Raw genomic sequence first — 20,301 nt, 5'->3', positions numbered from 1 at the left:
AGCAAGGCCACTATCTGAGACGTGTCTGGGTCCTTAGTATAGTAACTGGGGGAATGGTAAGCGTTGGTCAATGTTTGCTGATTGATGACTCAATAGATCTGGTTAAGCCTCACCATCAGAATTCCAGATTTTTTAACAAGCTTCTCAGTCTTTTCAACCCAAAAAAAAAAACTAAAGAAAACCAGATGACAAGAATTTCAAATTGTAAAATATCCCGATTGTCAAATTTAAATAGGGATATCCTGTGCAATGGAGAGGCTGGCTGGTGCCAATTTCACATTTTGTTCCCTAGTGTCTGGACGAAGCCTGCTCTGCCAGTGAGCTGACAGGTCGAGAGCACTCCAGCTTCCACAGACACCCGAGAACTTTCTATTTTTCATGGTGTTCCTGCCTTACCTAAGGGAAGGACTATATTCACAATGAAAAGAGTTATGATTAATCAACAGTAGAGAGATTCTTCCACTTTCTGGGTGCCCACGTTAAAAGTCTGGTATAGTCAACACTCCCTCTAACATAGATCATGTATTGAAATGAGAAAACTATCACCTAATATGGCCAGAGAGGTGAAGGGACTTGGCCCAGCTGAGCCCAGGAGACACCTCTAATTCAAAACCTCAACCATTAATGTAGTGATTGTGATCAAGGAGACTTACAGCACATAAGAGATTCAAAAAGCATATTAATCCACCTCCGGCAACACTGCCAGTTTTAAAGAATGATTAACCTTCTCTCCCACTTGATTCAACCTGGCTATGTATTATACCACTCTAAATGCTAGCAGACTCTATGCTTATGGCTTCCATTAGGTAGCACTTAGTATACACGAAAACTTTCTTCAAGAAGTAATTACTTTTGAAACCATAAACATTTCAGTTGGGAAAAGAGAAAAAGAAAGGAGGTGCAAGTAAAGGGAACTAGGAAAAAATAAGAAAATACCCTCAAATATAAACATGTTGATTCAAAAAATAATTTAAAGGGGATTTAAACAATACTAGGTGAGCATTTATTCTGTTTCTGCTTTAAATAAAGCATTCTGTTCTATTTGTTAGGTGTTGTACTTGTTTATTATCTAATGTCTTTTAAAAACCTCTCGAAAGAGATGTATTCATTCTGGTATCCTAAGCACCTATCTGGATGAACAGCACAAGCAATGAGAAGTCATGGGGCATAATGGACCTTGCAAAGGCTCTGGAATCCATCTCTTACTTATGGTCTTTGAGACTCAGGCTCCTCCTCTATGTAGTGTTCATAAAACTTAGTGCAGATAGAACACTAGGGACACAGAAGATCAAAGGAGGTATTTACTACGACTTTTCAAATATCTTCTTTTAGGAAAACAAATATATTTTATTTGCAATGAGGCTTTCTTGTGAATTTTATTCTTCTAAAGAAGAATGTTTTTAGTGAACAATTGATTCGTTTGCCTCCCTGTGCTACTTTATTGACAATACTCAGGTAGGGGTGGTTTTCTCTCAAGCAGTTACCTCCATGTGATTTGTACATCAGACCTTCCTAAAAGCATGTTTTCCTGCTCTTTCTTTCCACCCCATCCAGCTCTACTTCAAATATTGTGATCCTCTATTAAAATGCACAGAACCCTGGGAAAATAAGGAGAAGCAAAATGTTTGTCACTGCCAGCTCTGGTATGCATATATCAGAGGCTAAATTATAACTGATGAAGACAGAAGTGGGACCCATATCTGTCTGACTTCAGAAATCAGAAGTGTAGCTACTACAAGCTGATGAATTGGAACTCAGATCAAGGCCTAGAGTGGAGAGGAGTCTTCTGATCAGAAGGGGAAAGTAAACAAAGGGCAGCGTTTAATTATTTAATAATAAGTAAGAGAATGACTAGGGTGTTTTTACAGAACAGGATATAATATTGAAATAAAACCCCCCAAAGTGACACAGAAACATAATGCAATCCTCCTAAGCTACAACCCTTCCTAAACCAAACCATACCATTCTCTTCACACAGCCTGGAAAGTCGAAAGAAAGGGGATACTGATCTGCATCACACTGGCATTAGAAGCAGATCTAGTTTTAATGAAGTTTTACTTCATGGACTGAAGTTTCTCCCCAAAAAGGGTAAGCTTTTTTCTCAAGACACATCACTGTGTAATAATCAAGGAGCCAGGGATGGTGGTATTAATTGTTCTAAGTACAGGGATTTGTTTTGCAGAAAGAAGTACCAATCAGAAAGAGAACTGACCAATAATTACTTAACAAAACTGCTTCAGAAGTAGATTTCTAAATCTACTTTTAGATTGATAGTTAGAAAAATCTTACTAAGTTTATTCATTTAGAGGAAATCTGTGCAAGCCTCTGAAACCAAGAGGTATTGTATCAAAAGAGATAAGGTCACTAGACACTTATGTAAGAGCTACTTCTTCCTCAAATGGCCACCATATAGTCATTTCTGACTATTACATTACCGAGAAGTAACAATGCACCTTTAGGAAACTAGTATGAAAGAAAAACATAATAAAAATTTTTGCAGGTGACTCTTCGATCTCATAGGTGTGTGTTAATTTTCCAAAGTTGGGACTGGATCCTGCCTTAACAAAATGCTCCTTGAAATATCGCACTGAAAATCTTCTCTTTTACTCCTTATTGTAAACACTGTATATGTTTTTAAGAAGACCAATAAAATATATGGACTGTGGGGCTTCCCTGGTGGTGCAGTGGTTGAGAGTACGCCTGATGCAGGGGACACGGGTTCGTGCCCCGGTCCGGGAAAATCCCACATGCCACGGAGCAGCTGGGCCCATGAGCCATGGCCGCTGAGCCTGCGCGTGCGGAGCCTGTGCTCCACAACGGTAGAGACTACAGCAGTGAGAGGCCCGTGTACGGCAAAAAAAATAAAAATAAAAAAAAATATATATATATATATATATATGGACTATGAAATTATTTTTCCAGTAGTGAAACTGTGGAGAATACGACTTGCATTTCTACTGTACTCCCGCAAAAAGAGGAAGTTCTTTTCCACAAAGACTCTCATCAATGTTAACTCTGGGAGAGAAGTATTTGTAGTTGTCTTATGCTTTGTGGTGAGAGACTCGCACTTTTTCCCCTGTCTCTATTGTGGGAAACAGGGCACACTTTGGGCTGAGAATTCATGCTGTGGTCGGAAAAGAAAGAAACGAAAAATACCCTCATTAACACTGCTCTTTAACAAGTTCAGCAAATGGGCCTCAGGCATTCTAAACAGCAGCAATTAAAAAATAACTTTAGATTTCATACATTTCTTCCAGTAGGATGAAAAGCTGAGGTATGTTAACTTTAATTTTATGGTTTGGGTGAATACAGAGTTCGATTACTCCCTGTCAAAGCAGAAGTCAGCCTTTTACAGGGAATAAGTGCTAATTAAGCAAAACAGAGTAAGCATGTTATATGAAGTATATTTGTTTCTTTCCTGTGCACTTTGGCTGCACAAGCTCTAACCACAGTTTCCGGAGCGACCATCAGTGCTCCCTAAGAATGCCAATGCAGTGTTCCATCCAGTTAGTGGGGTGCAGAGACCAGTCAGAATGCTGATGCTTTCCACAAAGGAGATGGGGCTAGGGAGGCAAATGCAATCAGGGAGTATTAGCTCTGTCTTGTGTGCCTGCTACAAAACCCTGTCCTCTCAAGACTGCTCTATCCCTTCTTTGCTTTATACGTGTATGTGTAAGTTTGTATATGTAAGCTTTACAAGTCTCTCATAAGAGAAAACTGAAAACGCCCAGGAAAAAGACAAAACTGCTTCAACAGAGAAAGGTCTCTCTGTTCCAGTTGAAGAGGATATAGAGTTAATAACAGGAAATATCCATCCCCTGAAACTGTATGAAACATGGATGCTTCCAAAATTTACTCAAGGTCTCACTGACCAGGCTATAAGTAATTTTAATTATTATTTCTTATGATTATGGTAGATAAAATGTCTCAGTAGTATGCTAAAAATCTTTAACACTTGTTGATCTTTTTTCTTGATAGCTTTCCTCCTCCCAGGCTCCAGCCAACAGTAGCAGTAACAGATATCCAGATCTTAAGAGGACAGAAGTATAATGGTGCACTGAATATGGAAAGGAAGAACCAGTAATGGTTCCTATACATTCATAACGCGAATCAGCATCAAACTAAGGAATAAGCTTCCCCAAGAAGAAGTTGACAGAAAATAGTTTCTCCTCTTCATGAATTGAGGAAACAACTTTGAAGTTATCCGTAGCCATCGCTTCTGAAGCAACAAGTAGCTTTGTAACTATTAGTTTACTTGTATTAGATTAATTTATATTAGAGTTTATTTAATGCAACTGCTCACAAATTTTAAACCATTTTGTAGAGTAGTGTTCTGTATCTGTTTAAATGAAATGCTTTCCTAAGCTCAAGATCAGTGTTTTTATGTTATGTAAATTATGAAATTACTGTGGAATATCTGGTAAACTTGATAGGAAACCCCAGATGTCAGCACTTTGCTGGGCAAGATTTAAAGTGGCCCACACCGTTAACCCTCATCAGGAGCAGTAGCAGTGGGCTAAGTCATAAGGGCATGCCCATCCATTACACTCACCCAGGATACTGTGAGTGAGAATCAAAGGGCAGTCAGACAGGGACCCCTATGCTCAGATTCCACTGCCAAGAAATGGCCTAAGTCAGCTCTTGTTGTTGAAGAAAATAACCCTTTAGGAATCAGACTGAATCCTATTTTAAGTTTTAGAGGAGGAAGGATAGTATTTAAACATTGATGAAATGTGCCTTTTTTTATCAGCATAGAAATTTATTTGAATTCAAAAGAATATGGTTATATTTAGCATAGTGTAATAATTATCTAAAGCACATATCATTGTTGGCTCTGAAACAGTTCTAAAGATGTCATTCTTTTGAAGTCAAAAAATATGCAGTAAAGGGCCTCCCTGGTGGCGCAAGTGGTTGAGAGTCCGCCTGCCGATGCAGGGGATACGGGTTCGTGCCCCGGTCTGGGAGGATCCCATATGCCGTGGAGCGGCTGGGCCCGTGAGCCATGGCCGCTGAGCCTGCGCGTCCGGAGCCTGTGCTCCGCAACGGGGGAGGCCACAACAGTGAGAGGCCCGCATACCGCAAAAAAAAAAAAAAAAAAAATATGCAGTAAAAATGGACAAGGAAGCAAAAATATGAAAAAAAACAAGTTTGCTGAGTATGGGAAGTTGTTACAAGAGGGGCACACCAAGATAATGTAACAGAGTCCAAATTACATAACATGCAGCAAGGAGTTCTCTTGCTTTAACAACTTCTAGAAAATAAACCAGTAATCTCAATGCAAGAATATCACCACTGGGTTAACAGGACAAATTTTCTGAGGGACACAGGTAGTAAGTAATTCACTATACTTCCCCTTTCTCTAATACCTTTTCTCACACCAATTTCTTTTCTTTCCTCGAGGATAGATTTTATCCTGTTGAAAACAATTTTAGTTTTATTTGTAAAGTGGAGTAAACAATATCGTGAATGAAGTGGGCAGCGTTTTAGCTGAAGATGCTCAGGAATCAAACTTTTGGAAAAGGCCAATCAGCTAGCTAGCTAGCAGTTACCATCAGTGGCTTGCAGAAAAAAAAATTTGCAGATGATATGTTTGCTAAATAGATAAAAAAGAATAAGCAGTTTAAAATGGGTGAAAAATCCCAGGATCTATTGTGACCTAGACCAGAGGTGCCTAACCTTTTTGGAACCAAGGACCAGTTTCCTGGAAGCAAATTTTTCCAGGGAGGTGGGGCGGGGTGTGTGAGCCATAGGGAGCAGCAGATGAAGCTTAGCTGGCTTGCTTGCGACTCACCTCCTGCTGTGCAGCCCAGTTCCTAAGAGGCTGCGGACTGGTACCTGTCCAAGGCCAAGGGGTTGGGGACCCCTGACCTAGACACTCAAAAGCAGACAGTTGACCTTTGATTAAGCCCATTTTCCTGTGGAGTGAGCCATAAGGGGCTCCAAGACACAGTTTGGTTTCAATGTTTCAGTGTTCACAGCCAGAGGGCCAACTCAGAATGTCTCCTCCTCTTGCAGAAACTGGACCACGGATGAGAAGCCTTTTTTTGAGTAGCCCTTCACGCACAACATCCCTGCAGATCTGATGGGCTTGACTGCCCAGAAGGACTGGGTTCTTCATGCTGGTAGCAGAGCCTCATGCTAATCCCAGATTCTTAGCCATGAGTGTTGCTCCAAATCCGCTCTGATAGTAATTAGCCAAGGGAACTCCATCCATCACCCCAGGTACAGGATTATAAGTGTCACTTGACCAACATCGTCCTGAGCTCGTATTTAGGATCTTAGCCAAGAGTTCTGGGTCAAGGCCTAACCTGAGTCCCAGATTCATAGCTCCAGCAGTTCCGATCCTACTAATAGCTAACAGCAAGTGTTTGCAGATCTTCGAAGCCTGGCCAGTCCCAACAGCTCCACGATGCACCACATGGGAGCCCATGCACCACAGCAGCTCAACCCCTCCCATCCTAAATGTGAGGTTGCCAGATCGAGCCGTTCCCACACCACCAGAAACAGGGGCATCCGTAAAAACTGCTCCCATTTTCTCAACTTCTTTGGCCAATTCTCTGAAAACCATAGGATCAACAGTACTGCAATCTATTAATAGTGAGTCTTTCTTCACTTTTTTTGAATTCCATTTGCTCCAGAATAAGCTTCTAGCACGTTGATGCATTGTAATAATTCTGTCACCTTTTTCGGCTACATCCGCTGCGGAAGACACTACCGGGTTCACTTGCATCTAGAAGCTCTTTGCATGAATCAGGGAACACATCAACAACAGTGAGTGGCTAGCCATGTTTCATGAGCTCTTTTGCCACTGGATTCCCCACGTTGCCTACTCCAATGAATCCAACTGGAGTCTTGGAAGCTATTGACCTAGAACACAGCGCTGAAAGGCTGGCCACCGCTGGCTGCTGTGGACGACTCCCTGTACCAGAGGCCGGAGGTGGCTCCAAGGAGACGGAAGGAGGCTGCCACGCTGCCCGTGCCCCTCCTTCCCACGGTGACCTCCTCGACTCCCGGCTCACCCACTGGCTGCTATAGGGTGCGTGATGCGGAGGGCCGGCTTGGCTGTGGCGATTCTTAATACCTCTTTGGTACTAGGTTACACATACAATTTCACCTAGTGTGTGATTTAACAGAAGGAATTTTTTTCTACGGCATTTTTGTGGCACAGCAGATGGAAGCGAGGTCACTATTTCTTTGAAAAACTGAATTAAAAATTTATAGAAAGTCATGATTCATTCTACAAATAGGCTGAGTCAAAGAAACGTGAAAATTGATGCGATGGAGGAAGAGCGCTAGACTTCCCTGATGCTCAACTGGGACCTTTCTTCTGGTGTCAGAACATGGTTGTGTAACTCCTTTAATCCCAGTGGATTTTCCAAAAATTCCAGAATCTTCAGATTTTGCTAGCCCCTGTTTACTGCCTTTGCCCCCCCATGCCAAACCCCACACCACCCCGCACACATTTATTTTTTACCAGTTGTCCTCCGGGGTGTTTTTCTTTATATAGTTATTGCAGCAGTTTGTTAGACTACTGACCCCCAGGGCAAATGCCCCTCCCCCCCGTTTTCTCACCCTGTGTAGTTTTGTTCACCTTGACCTGGGCTTGGTCACGTGACTTGCTTTGGCCCAGTGGCATATCAAGAGCTGAAGCTTGGAGAGTACTCGTGCTTTAGGGCTTGTCCTCATGGAAACCTGACATGTTAGGAAGCCTGGCTAACCTAGTGGAGACTAGGCACAGGCCACAGCCAGCACCAATGGCCAGACATGTGAATGCAACCAGCCCCAGTCCAGCAACCAGATGATGGCAGCCTCAGTAGTCACCTCAGGTGAAAGCAAGGTAGATCCACCCAGGGGATCCCAGCCCATTCTGCTGATTCACAAACTGTGAGGAGATAAAGTGCCTGCTGTTTTAAACCACCAAGCTTAGGAGTAGTTCATCACACAGGAAGAGATATAACTATCTTCACTGTTAGATTATCTTCCCATTTTATACCATGTTTCCCCTCAAACGACTGTTCCTTTATCCAAGATTCTAGAAAAGAAATAACAACTGATGAGGCTGATAGAGCCTTAACATTTTTTTAAAGTTTTATAAACTTTTAAAATAACTATGTTAATAAAATCAATATTTATTTGATCACAAAATTATTTTCTTCAGTTGCCTTAAGAAGTAATGCAGAGGGCCTCCCTGGTGGCGCAAGTGGTTGAGAGTCCGCCTGCCGATGCAGGGGATACGGGTTCGTGCCCCGGTCTGGGAGGATCCCATATGCCGCGGAGCGGCTGGGCCCGTGAGCCATGGCCGCTGAGCCTGCGCGTCCGGAGCCTGTGCTCCGCAACGGGGGAGGCCACAACAGTGAGAGGCCCGCATACCGCAAAAAAAAAAAAAAAAAAAAAGAAGTAATGCAGAATTGTACTAAGTTTATACATTTGGAGGCTCTAAAAATGTGTTATTCCTTGGATTCAAGTCCTAGTGTACTTTATGTGGGCATTCACGTTTGCAAAATGATTCCAGGAAATTTGCGATTTCATTTTACAACTTTGGCCTAAGGAGTCTTATGATATTTTACCTGAGAAAAATAATACATTAATTCCACTTTCAGCTATTAAACCCATGGCTTCCTGTATTTTCTAAATTCCCTATCAGTAAAGAAGACTATGTATAGCATACAAGACTGTCATGATTAGGAGGAAGGTAGTACAGAAAGAGCCCGTCAAATTAGGCATTGCCCAGTCATGTCAGTATACTAACGTGGGGAGCCACAGGCAGCTTGAAGCCTGGAAAAAAGACAGATACAATGTAATGATTATCCTAAGGATGCGGATAATGATTCCTATGATTTTGTTTTAAATATTAATGGCAGAGGATTCTGGGGAAATGATGGTGGCTACAGAGAAGATTTTTATCCCTGAATATGCCACCCCTCCCCTAAATACACAACCCCCCACCCCCACAAAGAAGAAAGAAAAGCATCTAGGATAGCAAGATCAAAAACCCACAGACAACATCTACAACAAGGTGTCCACATGAACTGCAACATACAGCCAGGTAGGAACAAATCAACAACAGGAAAAAGACCTACATATGTGTATCCCAAGGTGTGTGGGAGGAAGACGAGGGAAGGACTCTCTCTCTCTTTCAGGAGAGCCCAAGGTTACTATGGTTCACGAACTCAGTGAGATTGAAAAACTCACTGAGAACAGCGGCAGAAACCGGGAGTGAATGTTGCAGGCTCCACTTTGCAGCTGAGTGCAAGAACTTTGAAATGTTCTGAGGATGCCAAGTGTTCTGGGGTCTGTGAAACCTTGACACCTATCAAACCAAAGCACCATTCCAGAACAAATCCCCATACTCAACAAGGACAGGAAAGAGGAGGCCTGGGTAAATGGCATAGGAGGGCCGAGGAGGAAGATTTTAGAAATTTTAAGGTCATTTTAAAAAATTATTTTGTAAAAATAATACAAGATAGTGAGCCCTGGAGTTCTGAAGCTAGAACTTATATTCTGATCTATGTTTCCCTCCTAAAGTGGAAACTTATTTCATTTAAAAATGAGTGACGGGCCTCCCTGGTGGCGCAGTGGTTGGGAGTCCGCCTGCCGATGCAGGGGATACGGGTTCGTGCCCCGGTCTGGGAGGATCCCACATGCTGCGGAGCGGCTGGGCCCGTGAGCCATGGCCGCTGGGCCTGCGCGTCCAGAGCCTGTGCTCCGCAACGAGAGAGGCCACAACAGTGAGAGGCCCGCATACCGCAAAAAGAAAAAAAAAAAAAAAAAAGAGTGACAGAAGAGTATTCCATTCACATCCTGTAGAAAATCAGTGAGAAAAAAAAAAGAAAAAAGAAGGGTGAAAAGAAAGTTCCAGCAAGTCCTGAAAACGTGACAGAAAGACACGTCCACAGAACAAATGAAATTTATTGCCTGATATTGTGGAAAAAGTAAAAGAAATTTTAAAAGGAATAGAAACTGGTTTTAAGAAAAACATAAAAGAAATTAGAAAAATTCAGAAATGAAGTGATTGGAGAATAGCAAGATTTGAAAAGGTGAAAGAATTCAGTAAGTAATTTGTTTAAAAAAAATCATGTCTCGAGAGAAGGTTAAACTAGAAGGAACACAAGTTTGAATAAACACAGTGGATAATGTCTCCTTGGAGAAACAGCTGATTTCAAATCCAGCATAAGAAACGAACAAGATGTTCCTTTTACATCTTGTCATGCAAGAGAGCTGGGAAGACTTCAAAGACTACTGTGGTTGTGTGGAAAGGACTCAGGAGCCAACTTGAACAGGATCCGTGAACCTAAGAGGGGACAATCTCTGCATCGATATTTATAACCACCTCACTGAAAACAACAACAAAGAAAGAAAATACCTCATTAGTCATCTTCGGAAGCTACTTTGGAGTCAACCTTTCTCTCTCTTTTTTTTCTTTTTTTGTAAAACTGGTAAATAAAATAAAAGAAACATTTATTCTTCCTTTCCTAATTAAACTGTAACTCAGGGCAACCAAGTAGTTGATGAAATAATGTTGTAGCTAGTAAATGAATAATCATCTAATTAGTAGAATATCACCATTTGGTACCCTTAATAAATTAATGGATCTAGACATTGATCATTAATGGCTGCAACGTTACAGTAAGACAGACACTTTATAGTTCCTTTGGGAATTCAATATTATCTATGAAGTAAACTTGACAAAATATCACACCTGAATTATGTCAGTGCTCTAGATCTATCTACCAACTGACAGTAAATACATGGGCCAAAGGAGCATGATAAATATATAAGCAGAAAGGGGATGCAATCAGCATAATCCAGACAGTTGGGAACCCTACTGGATGAATGCTTTGAATTCAAGGACAAATACTTGCAAGAAAAATTAGCAAATTGAGTTCTTTTAAACCTATACTTTAAAAGAAATTGTGTTTGGATCAGCAATCAAATAAATAATGGTTATTAAAATAAAAATACATTTATAGGACAATCAAGGAAACATGAACTGACTGGCTATTTGTTGATATTAAGGAATCATTATTATTTGCGGATGTGTGATAATGACATAGTTGAGCTTTTAAAAAGGGCAGTTCTTGCATTTTAGAAATATGGATACTGACGTTTTCACTGAGAAAAAGAAATCTGGGATTTGCTTTAAAATTGCTGGGGATGATGGTGGTAGTAGTCAGAGAGGGTGTAGAGAAAATCTATTGGCCTGAAATTGACATTTGATGAGAACAATTGAGGAAAGTTTCTACTTCTTTCTTTTTACTTCTGTAGATGTTTGAAATTTTCCATACTAAAACATGTCTTATAAATGTAGATGGCTTGCAATGTGCTCTTCTGAGCTCTCAGAAGGCAAAAAGCCATTCTTAAATTAGGAGCTTTCTTCTCTAGCCAAGAATTCTAGTGATAATTTTGTCCCAACTGGCCAGTGCACTCAGATTGCTCTGAGATCTGTTGGTGGAAAAAAAATCAGCACAAACAATAAAGAGGCTCTTTAGTCTTAGAAGAAAACAACAAAGAGTAAAGGCTGCTGCTAGGTCTGGGGCAATAGTGTAGTTACCAGTATAAGACAAAATATTAGTTTCTTCCAAAATCCACTTGTTACTACTGTGTATACTTTTGCAGCAAAATATCTTTTCTACATTGTCAGCATTAAAGTAAATTTACTATTTAGGTAGCATTTAAATTATCATATACTCAAAGCCTAGAAAGAATCCCCTAGGCTGAAATGACATTAAATCTTATTTGGGCCATTGCAGTGTATTCTCCAGTCCTACTTGCTTTGTCTATAACTGTCCTAAAAAGGTGTGAGGAGATCTGCCAGTATTAATGCCAGGATTCAAAATGAGTTCTTTGTAGCTTGCTTCCTTCAGGATCTTCTGCCCTCAGACCCATGTATTTACTTAATGCCTCAGATTATTGTATATATCACATCTTTCCAACTAGAAGACAAGCTCCTTTAAGGGCAGTGACTAATCTCATCAACATCGAATTTACTCCAACACCAGTGCTTTCAAAATGTGTGTTGCTTAGTATATGTTTGACCATAAGAAGTTATAGAAACAATTCTATTCTAACTAAATAATAATGATACTACTACTACTATTTCTACTACTACTGCTAATAAAATGTATGAAATAGAGTATAAATGGGAAAATAAGATCACACTGGAAATCCCAGACTATAAAATGAATGATCCCAAAGCCACTGGCCAATCCATCGACTGTAAAGAGTTACTTGTGAATCGGTCAACATTTAAATGCATAATTGAGAGAAGGGTTAAAACAAATTTTATTACCAAAAAACACAACTTTTATACCTACAATTTTTGAGCTCAACTAACCTGTAGTTCTAACAGAAATAGATGAGATTCAAAGTATTCATTCAGGTTCCTAAATGATCTATTCCCTATCTTTCCTTATGAAACAATCAGTTATAACTCTAATAATTTGTCAAGGATTCACCAATCTCTACTTCCTTTATTTTCCAAGGTTTGGTATCATTACAAAATCAAGTCCTTTGCGGAATTTAATAGTTTCAAAATCCCTCATCAATATTATTCACTGGGATAAAATAATATGAAAATTTAACAAACACTGACTATGTGCTGAGAAATGATCCTTCAGTGATTCACTCAAGGTGGAGACTAGCATTCAGGCTACACCTGAGGTAGAACTTGAATTCCAAAGTGGACCTTTAAACCACAGCTCATCTTCTCTTTTTAAAACCATCAGAAATAAGCCTGTTGCCTGACCTTTGAGATTCACAAAGAGACCATATTTAGATCTTTTGTCTCTTTTAACTTCCCTGGTCCCCTTCTCTACTTTCAGAATAGTGATTCCCAGATAAGTACAATGAGTTCAAACAGTGTGGTTAAAGGGGTAATTAGTCTGCTCTGCAGCCAAGTTACTCACAGAATAAATAAGTTGGCTTTCACAGTTGTTAGTTTCTTCCTGGGCTTTGTTTAGAGGGGTCTCAGCTCAAGCAAGCAGCCTGTCAGCAGCCTGAAATAACTCTGGGGAAATCTAATGGCATATATGTAAAATATGTCTATGAAACCTTTTATTCAATCTTAGATGCATAATTTTACTACTTCTTTAGGCCTGGAAAAGGATATTCAGCTACAAAAGGACGGAAAAGAAAATGTGTATAATACCTCATGCCCTCCTCACTCCCTAGAAACTTATTTTACCCGTTTCATCAGAAAATGATGTATACTGTAAGAAACATTTTTAAAATTATTTGATCAAATATATAAGTGCACTACATCTCTGTATTTATTAAAGCAAATATAGTTACCTTTCTGTCCCTTTCTAAAAGAAAGCAAAAAATACAGTTTTTTCTTAAGACTCAGGGTTTATGGATATTAATTATTACACTATATTGACACCCAGACATGTTTATAGGAGGCTTTTGAGACATACAGAGCTATTTATTCCCATACCAAATGGTATTTCTTTTTCCTCTGCCTTCTGCTTGTATTTTTTCTGTTGCAATTATATCCTACTGAGGCTGCTGCATGTCTTTGTTTGATCTGAGGTTCTAAAGGAAAGACTATATAGTCTCCTTTTTACAGAATAATAATGGGTTTTATGACTGCCTTCAGAAGCCTCCTTTTCCACTCATTCTCATTTCATATCTATGGTGAGGTGTCGAAAACAGATGAGTTAGTTCTGAACTGGTGATATATAAATCAATTATTATTTGATTCATATTCAAAGCAGCTCCTCCTAAAATAGCGGCCTTCCTGCCTGTGGGATGTAGTCTAACCTACTGCCTGGACCTACACCCACCAACATCCATATTTTGTCTATTGTTACCTTGGACACTTGTAGGAACTGAGTGAGTTTCTCTTTCTATAGTGTCCACTGACAGACAAATGAATAAAGAATATATGGCACATATGTAGAATGGAATGTTATTCAGCCTTAAAAAAATAAGGGAATCTTGCCATTTGCAACAACCTGGATGAACCTTAAGGGCATTATGCTAAGTGAAATAAATCAGAGAGAGAAAGACAGACACTGCATAATCTCACTGTTACGTTTAATCTAAAAAAACTGCACTCACAGAAACCGAGTAGAATGGTGGCCATCAGGGGCTGGGGAGTGGAGAAAATGGGGAGTTGTTGGTCAAAGGGTATAACCTTCCGGTTATAAGATGAATAAATCCTGGGAGTCTGATATACAGCATGGCGACTATAGTTAACAACACTCTATTGCATACTCAAAAGTTTCTGAGACAGTAGATCTTACATGTTCTCATCACACACACACACACACACAAAAGGTAATTAATTGTGTAAGGTCATGGATGTGTTAACTAACTTTATTGTGGTAATCATTTTGCAATATATACGTGTATCAAATTATGATGTTGTACACCTTAAACTTATACAGTGTTATATGTCAATTACATCTCAATAAAACTGGAAAGAAGAAAAAGATTCACATGGAGAAGGGTGAGGCCGGTAGAAAAAAGCCACTGCCTTGAGCAGTACCGAGGTGGGCGGAAAGCCATGGGCCTCTATTAGCACTGCTGGGAAGGTTCTGTTCCCACGTGTGGGAAGGGGGTAGGACAGCACAGCTGTGATCCTTACTGCAGACCCTAGGCAGCCTCAGGCAACTTTTCAAAGTTGGATGCTGAAAACCAATAAATGAAATTATAAGGAAGAATTACATAAATGCCTTTATTCTACTTCTGGTCCTCTTGGCAACTTTTTCATCTAAAAGCTGTGCCCTGCAGTTCTCAAAGCAGGGACATTAACATGGATCAGAAGTTGCCAAACTTTTCATCATCAACCCCTGCACCAAAAGAAAAGTTGAAATTTTATGACCCTTAGTATATGAAGTATCTTGTGTGCTTTTAATATTTATCAAGAGAACATTTAACAGTTACCTACTATGTGCCAAGAGAAAATAAGACACAGACGTTAAATGCAGACTTTGTTCCAGTATTATTCTTCATTTTGACTTCAGTATAAGAGCTATTGAGCTATTTGCTGTCCCAGTAAGGGGATAAGCAGACGATTACAGAATCCTGTGATCTCTTCCCAAAGTTTGCAACTATAGGGTTGGTCCTAGAATTGCTCAGTAACTTTGTATTTTGATTTAACGGGAAACTAAAAGACCTTCCTGTCCCAACGTAACTCTGCTTTGTGGAGACTGGAGGTGCCCTGCAATTGACTCAAGATACTGTTTATTTGTTTAAACAGTTAAATGAGTCGTTTCTATTTAACAAGTGAGGACAAACTTTCACAACAGTACCTACCCCACGACATAGCTCAGACGAAAACTCTGAGGGAAAGGAAAACTATACGGGCAAAAAGTTCAGGTTTCATCCACTGTACATGGGATATTGATAGGCTTGTAAAACTTACAGAGGTACCTGGGGGTACCCAGGAGCCCTGGGTATTTAGTATACAGATCAGCAAAGGATGGTGGAAAATAAGACGACACCAGGTCAGGGGACAAATTAAGCAAGTGAAGCTGGTCCTTTATATTCTTTTCCTTTCTGATATACCACTGCTCGTTCATGTCCAGAATATGTTCTGTATCCTCAGTAGACCTACACACATACACACACACAGACACGTGTGTAGCACACAAACATGCATGCATACATGCATGTACACATACATGGAGTCCCCAGTCTTCTCAGTTAAAATTCAGCTTGTAGTAACTAAAGAAAATGTATAATGCCCTATATTTTATAGATTTTAAAAATACTTTCACTTTAAGAGAAAACTTTTAATGTCTGAAAATCCCTTCTCACGAAGGAAGTTATTTCTGATATTGGAGGTTGACAGTTTCACAGAGAAAACTTCAGGAGCACAGAGATATGCCCGACCCTCTCCCCACGCACCATCTGGGGAGAATTCACCAACACAGAGGCTCAATGCCTCTGCTAAGTCAAAATCAAGTATACCAACATCATTATTTCACAGAGAATACCCTACCTCATGTTAGGCATTCATATGTATTTTATTTGTTGAAGAGAGGAAGAAGATATAAAGGAGGGAATCATCCGAAATTACAGAGGACAGCATTTAAGTCAATATAGATATTTAAATTTAAGGTAAAATTAAATGATAATTTTAAATTATATGTGGAGTTTTATTTACTAAAGAATATTTTGGAAAGTTCAACTCCTATTTTCACTTATATTTTCAGAGAAGGTATTTGGTCCAAATGAAGAATACCTTCAATTATTGTTCTTTTATTGCAAGCAAAAAAGGATTTATACTTCTTTTCATGAAATATGGTTGTTTGACAACAGAAGGATAAATATTTTATATTTTGGGAAACAACAGTCAGGCTACTGATATTCTTAATTAGTTTCAATAAATCTGAATGCTTCTTATCATCTACTCTTTAGCTTGTACCTGAGGAGTTGAATACCTCCGGGAACAATCGTGCTCCAGACCCGTAAATATGCAGTTCACAGAGCCCACCACCAGAGGGCAATAAAGAAGTCAAATCTTGAAACCATGCAGTGAAAATAGTGGGGGTTTAAATAAAAGCAACATTTCACAGTATGCTTTTCTGACCAACGTTATATCTAATAACTTAATGGATTGTATGTACATGGATTCTGAAAAATCAGCAGCACACTTCACTGGTCAATTTCTATGATAAGGGGAACGTAATTGGAGTGTAGAAAAACCGTATACTTACATCTTAAAATTCCACCCCTACAGAATCTACTACTCACTATTGAAAAATGGTAAGAAGAATAGCTTTCTGTGTCTCAGTCACCAGTTAACATTTTCAAGAGTAGAATTTATCTTCCTATGATGCTCAAATACACAGGAAAAATGCATATCTAGGACAATGGATAAACTCTATATGACATGTGAAAATAATTATTCAAATGGAAAAAGTAAAAGATCTACAAGGAACAGTTTTATATGCATTAGTGTGGATATATACATAAAGAGGCTCTAAGAAACATAAAAATCACTTCCAGGAAGTAATTTTAGGTAGAAGAGAATTAACATGGATGAGGAAGAAAAGGGAGTTGGTTTTAAGATAGTTTCATTTACTTGTTTTTTTGTGTTTATTTATTTGTTTTATTTATTTGGTCTTTGGAATATAAGGAAACAGTGGCTTTCACATCTGTATCCCGGTGGAACAAAGGGACCGAGGTCTATACTGGAGCCCAGCCATTGTTTGACTATCTTGTAATAATACTGGTGAAATACAGCCAAATCATTTGAACTACAAGCATCCTCTCTGACAATAATCTTAAGACATCAACATTATAAATTAAAGAAAGGAAAGAGAGAATACTGTTTTCTTTAGAGAGAAAACACAGATTCTGGATCAAATCAATAATGTCAGCAAACCTCATGGGTATAAAATATTCTGCTGCCTATCATTTAGATCATGCCTCTAGAAGAGGGAAACTGGGTGATAATTTCCCCAGATTTTATATTTAATTCAAATATTTTAGATAAGAGGCATCTCTAGTAAAACACTGTATCATTGATTTTTTCCAATAGGATAGCTCACAGGAGTTCCTCTTTCCTTCTCAAATACATATGGGGAAATGGAGGTGGGTGTGCGTTAGAGGAACTATCTAAATAGAGCATAGTAATCAACAGTTTGTTTTTTAAAAATAGAAATTTCTATTTAAATTGTTTCCAGAGACAGAAACACACAGAGACAATTCCATGTGACAACAGTGGAAGAGACCAGAGTGATGCAGCTGCAAATCAAAAAATGCCAACACCAGTGATTGATGGCCACCACCAGAATCTGGTTAAGACAAAGAAGGATCCTCCCCTTGAGGCGTCAGAAAGAACATGGCCCTCTCAACACTCTGAGTTTGATCTTCTGGCCTCTAGAGCTGTGATCAAATAAATTTCTGTTCTTTTAAGCTAACAAGTTTGTGGTATCTTGTTATGGTAGCCCTAGAGATAACAGTATTTGATTCCTGAGATGGCAACTGTATTCTGACTATGTAATGACTATTCCAAGATGATCAACAGACACAAAGATAAAGAAAGGCAAAACTGAGACTAAGCCCAGTTCTTATTATTCCCAGAATAATAAATGATTTTTTAATTAATTTAGATCTCTTTGTCTAACCCCTCTGCTTTTCAAAAGACTATGTGCGACCAATCAAGTATTAATATGTCATACTTTCATTTTAATTCATCTCAAATTATTTCTAATTCCCCTTATGAGTTCTTACTTGACCCATGAATTATTTAGGAATATATTGTTGAATTTCCATTTGTGATTTTCAACAAATTTCTTTCTGTTAACGATTTCTTATTGCATTCTGTTGTCATCTGAGAGCACTCTTTTTATTGTTTATATCCTTTAAAATGTACTGAAATTTGTTTTATGGCCTAGCATATAGTATATCCATGTGCATTTGAAAAGAATGTATATTCTGATGCTGTTGGGTGGAATGTTTTATAGATGGCTGTGAGGTCTAGTTGATTGATAATGTTGTGCAAGTTTTTTTATTTTCTTGTTGATTTTCTGTCTGTTCTGCTATTGAAAGAAAGGTATTAAAGTATCCAACTATTATTGTAGAACTGTCTGTTTCTCTTTTCCTTTGTGTTAATTTTGCTTCATTGTATTTTGAAGTTCTGTTGTTAGGTGCATATAAGTTTATAATTATTATACATTCTAGATGGTATAATCATTTTATCAGTTTAAAATATCTTTGTCTCTAGTAAAAATTTTCATCTTAAAATATATTTTTTCTGATATTTTCTTAGCCACTCCAGTTTTGGTGTTGTTGTCTTGTTTTGTTTTGTTGTTACTGTTATGGTATATCTATTCCAACCCTTTTACACTTCACCTATATATTTTCTTGACTCTAAAGTGGGTCACTTTCTTGTTGATGTTATATACATATATAACTGTATATTACATTCAAAAATTACATATATAATAACAAATTATGGCAGACTTTGAACTGGACCTTTTTTTTTTTTTTTCAGTACGCAGGCCTCTCACTGTTGTGGGCTCTACTGTTGCAGAGCACAGGCTCCGGACACGCAGGCTCAGTGGCCATGGCTCACGGGCCTAGCCACTCCAAGGCATGTGGGATCTTCCCAAACCAGGGCACGAACCCGTGTCCTCTGCATCGGCAGGCGGACTCTCAACCACTGCGCCACCAGGGAAGCCCTGAACTTCACCTTTAAATGAGTATGATTTAGACAGTAGACCTTCCCTACCAAATGCAAATAACTCACTTGAACTCTCTTTTTTGTAAAGGACAGACCAATTCTTCCAAGGGGAATTCTTTTTTTTTTTTTTTTTTTTAGTTTCTGCTTTATAACAAAGTGAATCAGTCATACATATACATCTGTTCCCACATCCCCAAGGGGAATTCTTGAACTCATTAGATATGTGATATTCATTATAATTAGTTGCATTTAACACCACAGAAAGGACTTGATCAAAGGCTATTTTACTCTTTTCTTCCTCACTGGATGATTAGCTAGGTTCATTTTTAAATGAAAGATATACTCTAGATATTTAAATGTAGGGCATCTCTTCCTTTCAAATCTCAGAAAGAAAGGTGTGCTTCAGTTTCCCTGCAGAAAGCTCTAGTATCTTGCCCCCCTTTTGAAAGAGGAACTAATCCTTCTTTCTCTATTCTTCTTTGTCTTCTTCCCTTCATCAGCAATGAGCCTCTTTATCATTTTTGTCAGCCCAAAGAATAATTTTTCTCTTTCCAGGCCATTCAAAAACTGTACACTACAAAGTAAACGGAAAGAGCTTTATTTATAAAAATAAAACAGCTATGGCATTAGTTCTTAAAGAGTATAAAATTTTGATCCCTCATTCCAACAAAAAGTCTTGTTAGCATTTAGGGTTCAATGAGAGGCAATAAACAAAAATGTTTTGGTGACTCATTTGACATCTTTACTAATAGGTTTGAATTCATAATGGTGAATATCAGACATATTTGTGTTAGGCAATTAAAATTAAATTATATCTAGACATATTTTAAATTACCATATTAACATTAACAAGTAATCTTAGAACTCATCTTGAAAGTAAAAGGTACTTTTATACTTTATAATGAAAAAATCAATAAAATGTGCCTTTATGCAGAGAAAATGTAATTATAATACCAATTAATGTTAACTGGTCACTTTTTTATTGAAGTAGAGTTGACATACAATATTATGTTAGTTTCAAGTGTTCAACATAGTGATCCAACATCTAAATACATTTGAATTGGTCACCATGATAAGTCTAGTAACCATATATCACCATACAAAGTTATTGCAGTATTACTGACTATATTCCTTATGTGGTATATTGCATCCCCAAGACA

General features: G+C 38.6%; 1 pseudogene; it reads right to left on the bottom strand.

The window, feature by feature from the left end:
• Window positions 1-5,991: 5,991 nt before the first annotated feature.
• Window positions 5,992-20,301, bottom strand: part of LOC132483834 (3-hydroxyisobutyrate dehydrogenase, mitochondrial-like) — a 29,681-nt pseudogene continuing 15,371 nt past the window's right edge.

This window comes from Mesoplodon densirostris, chromosome 2 (genome assembly GCF_025265405.1).
Source record: "Mesoplodon densirostris isolate mMesDen1 chromosome 2, mMesDen1 primary haplotype, whole genome shotgun sequence".
NCBI classification, from domain to species: domain Eukaryota; kingdom Metazoa; phylum Chordata; class Mammalia; order Artiodactyla; family Ziphiidae; genus Mesoplodon; species Mesoplodon densirostris.
The sequence above is the reverse complement of the archived record's forward strand: the minus strand, read 5'-3'. Positions and strand labels throughout refer to the sequence as shown.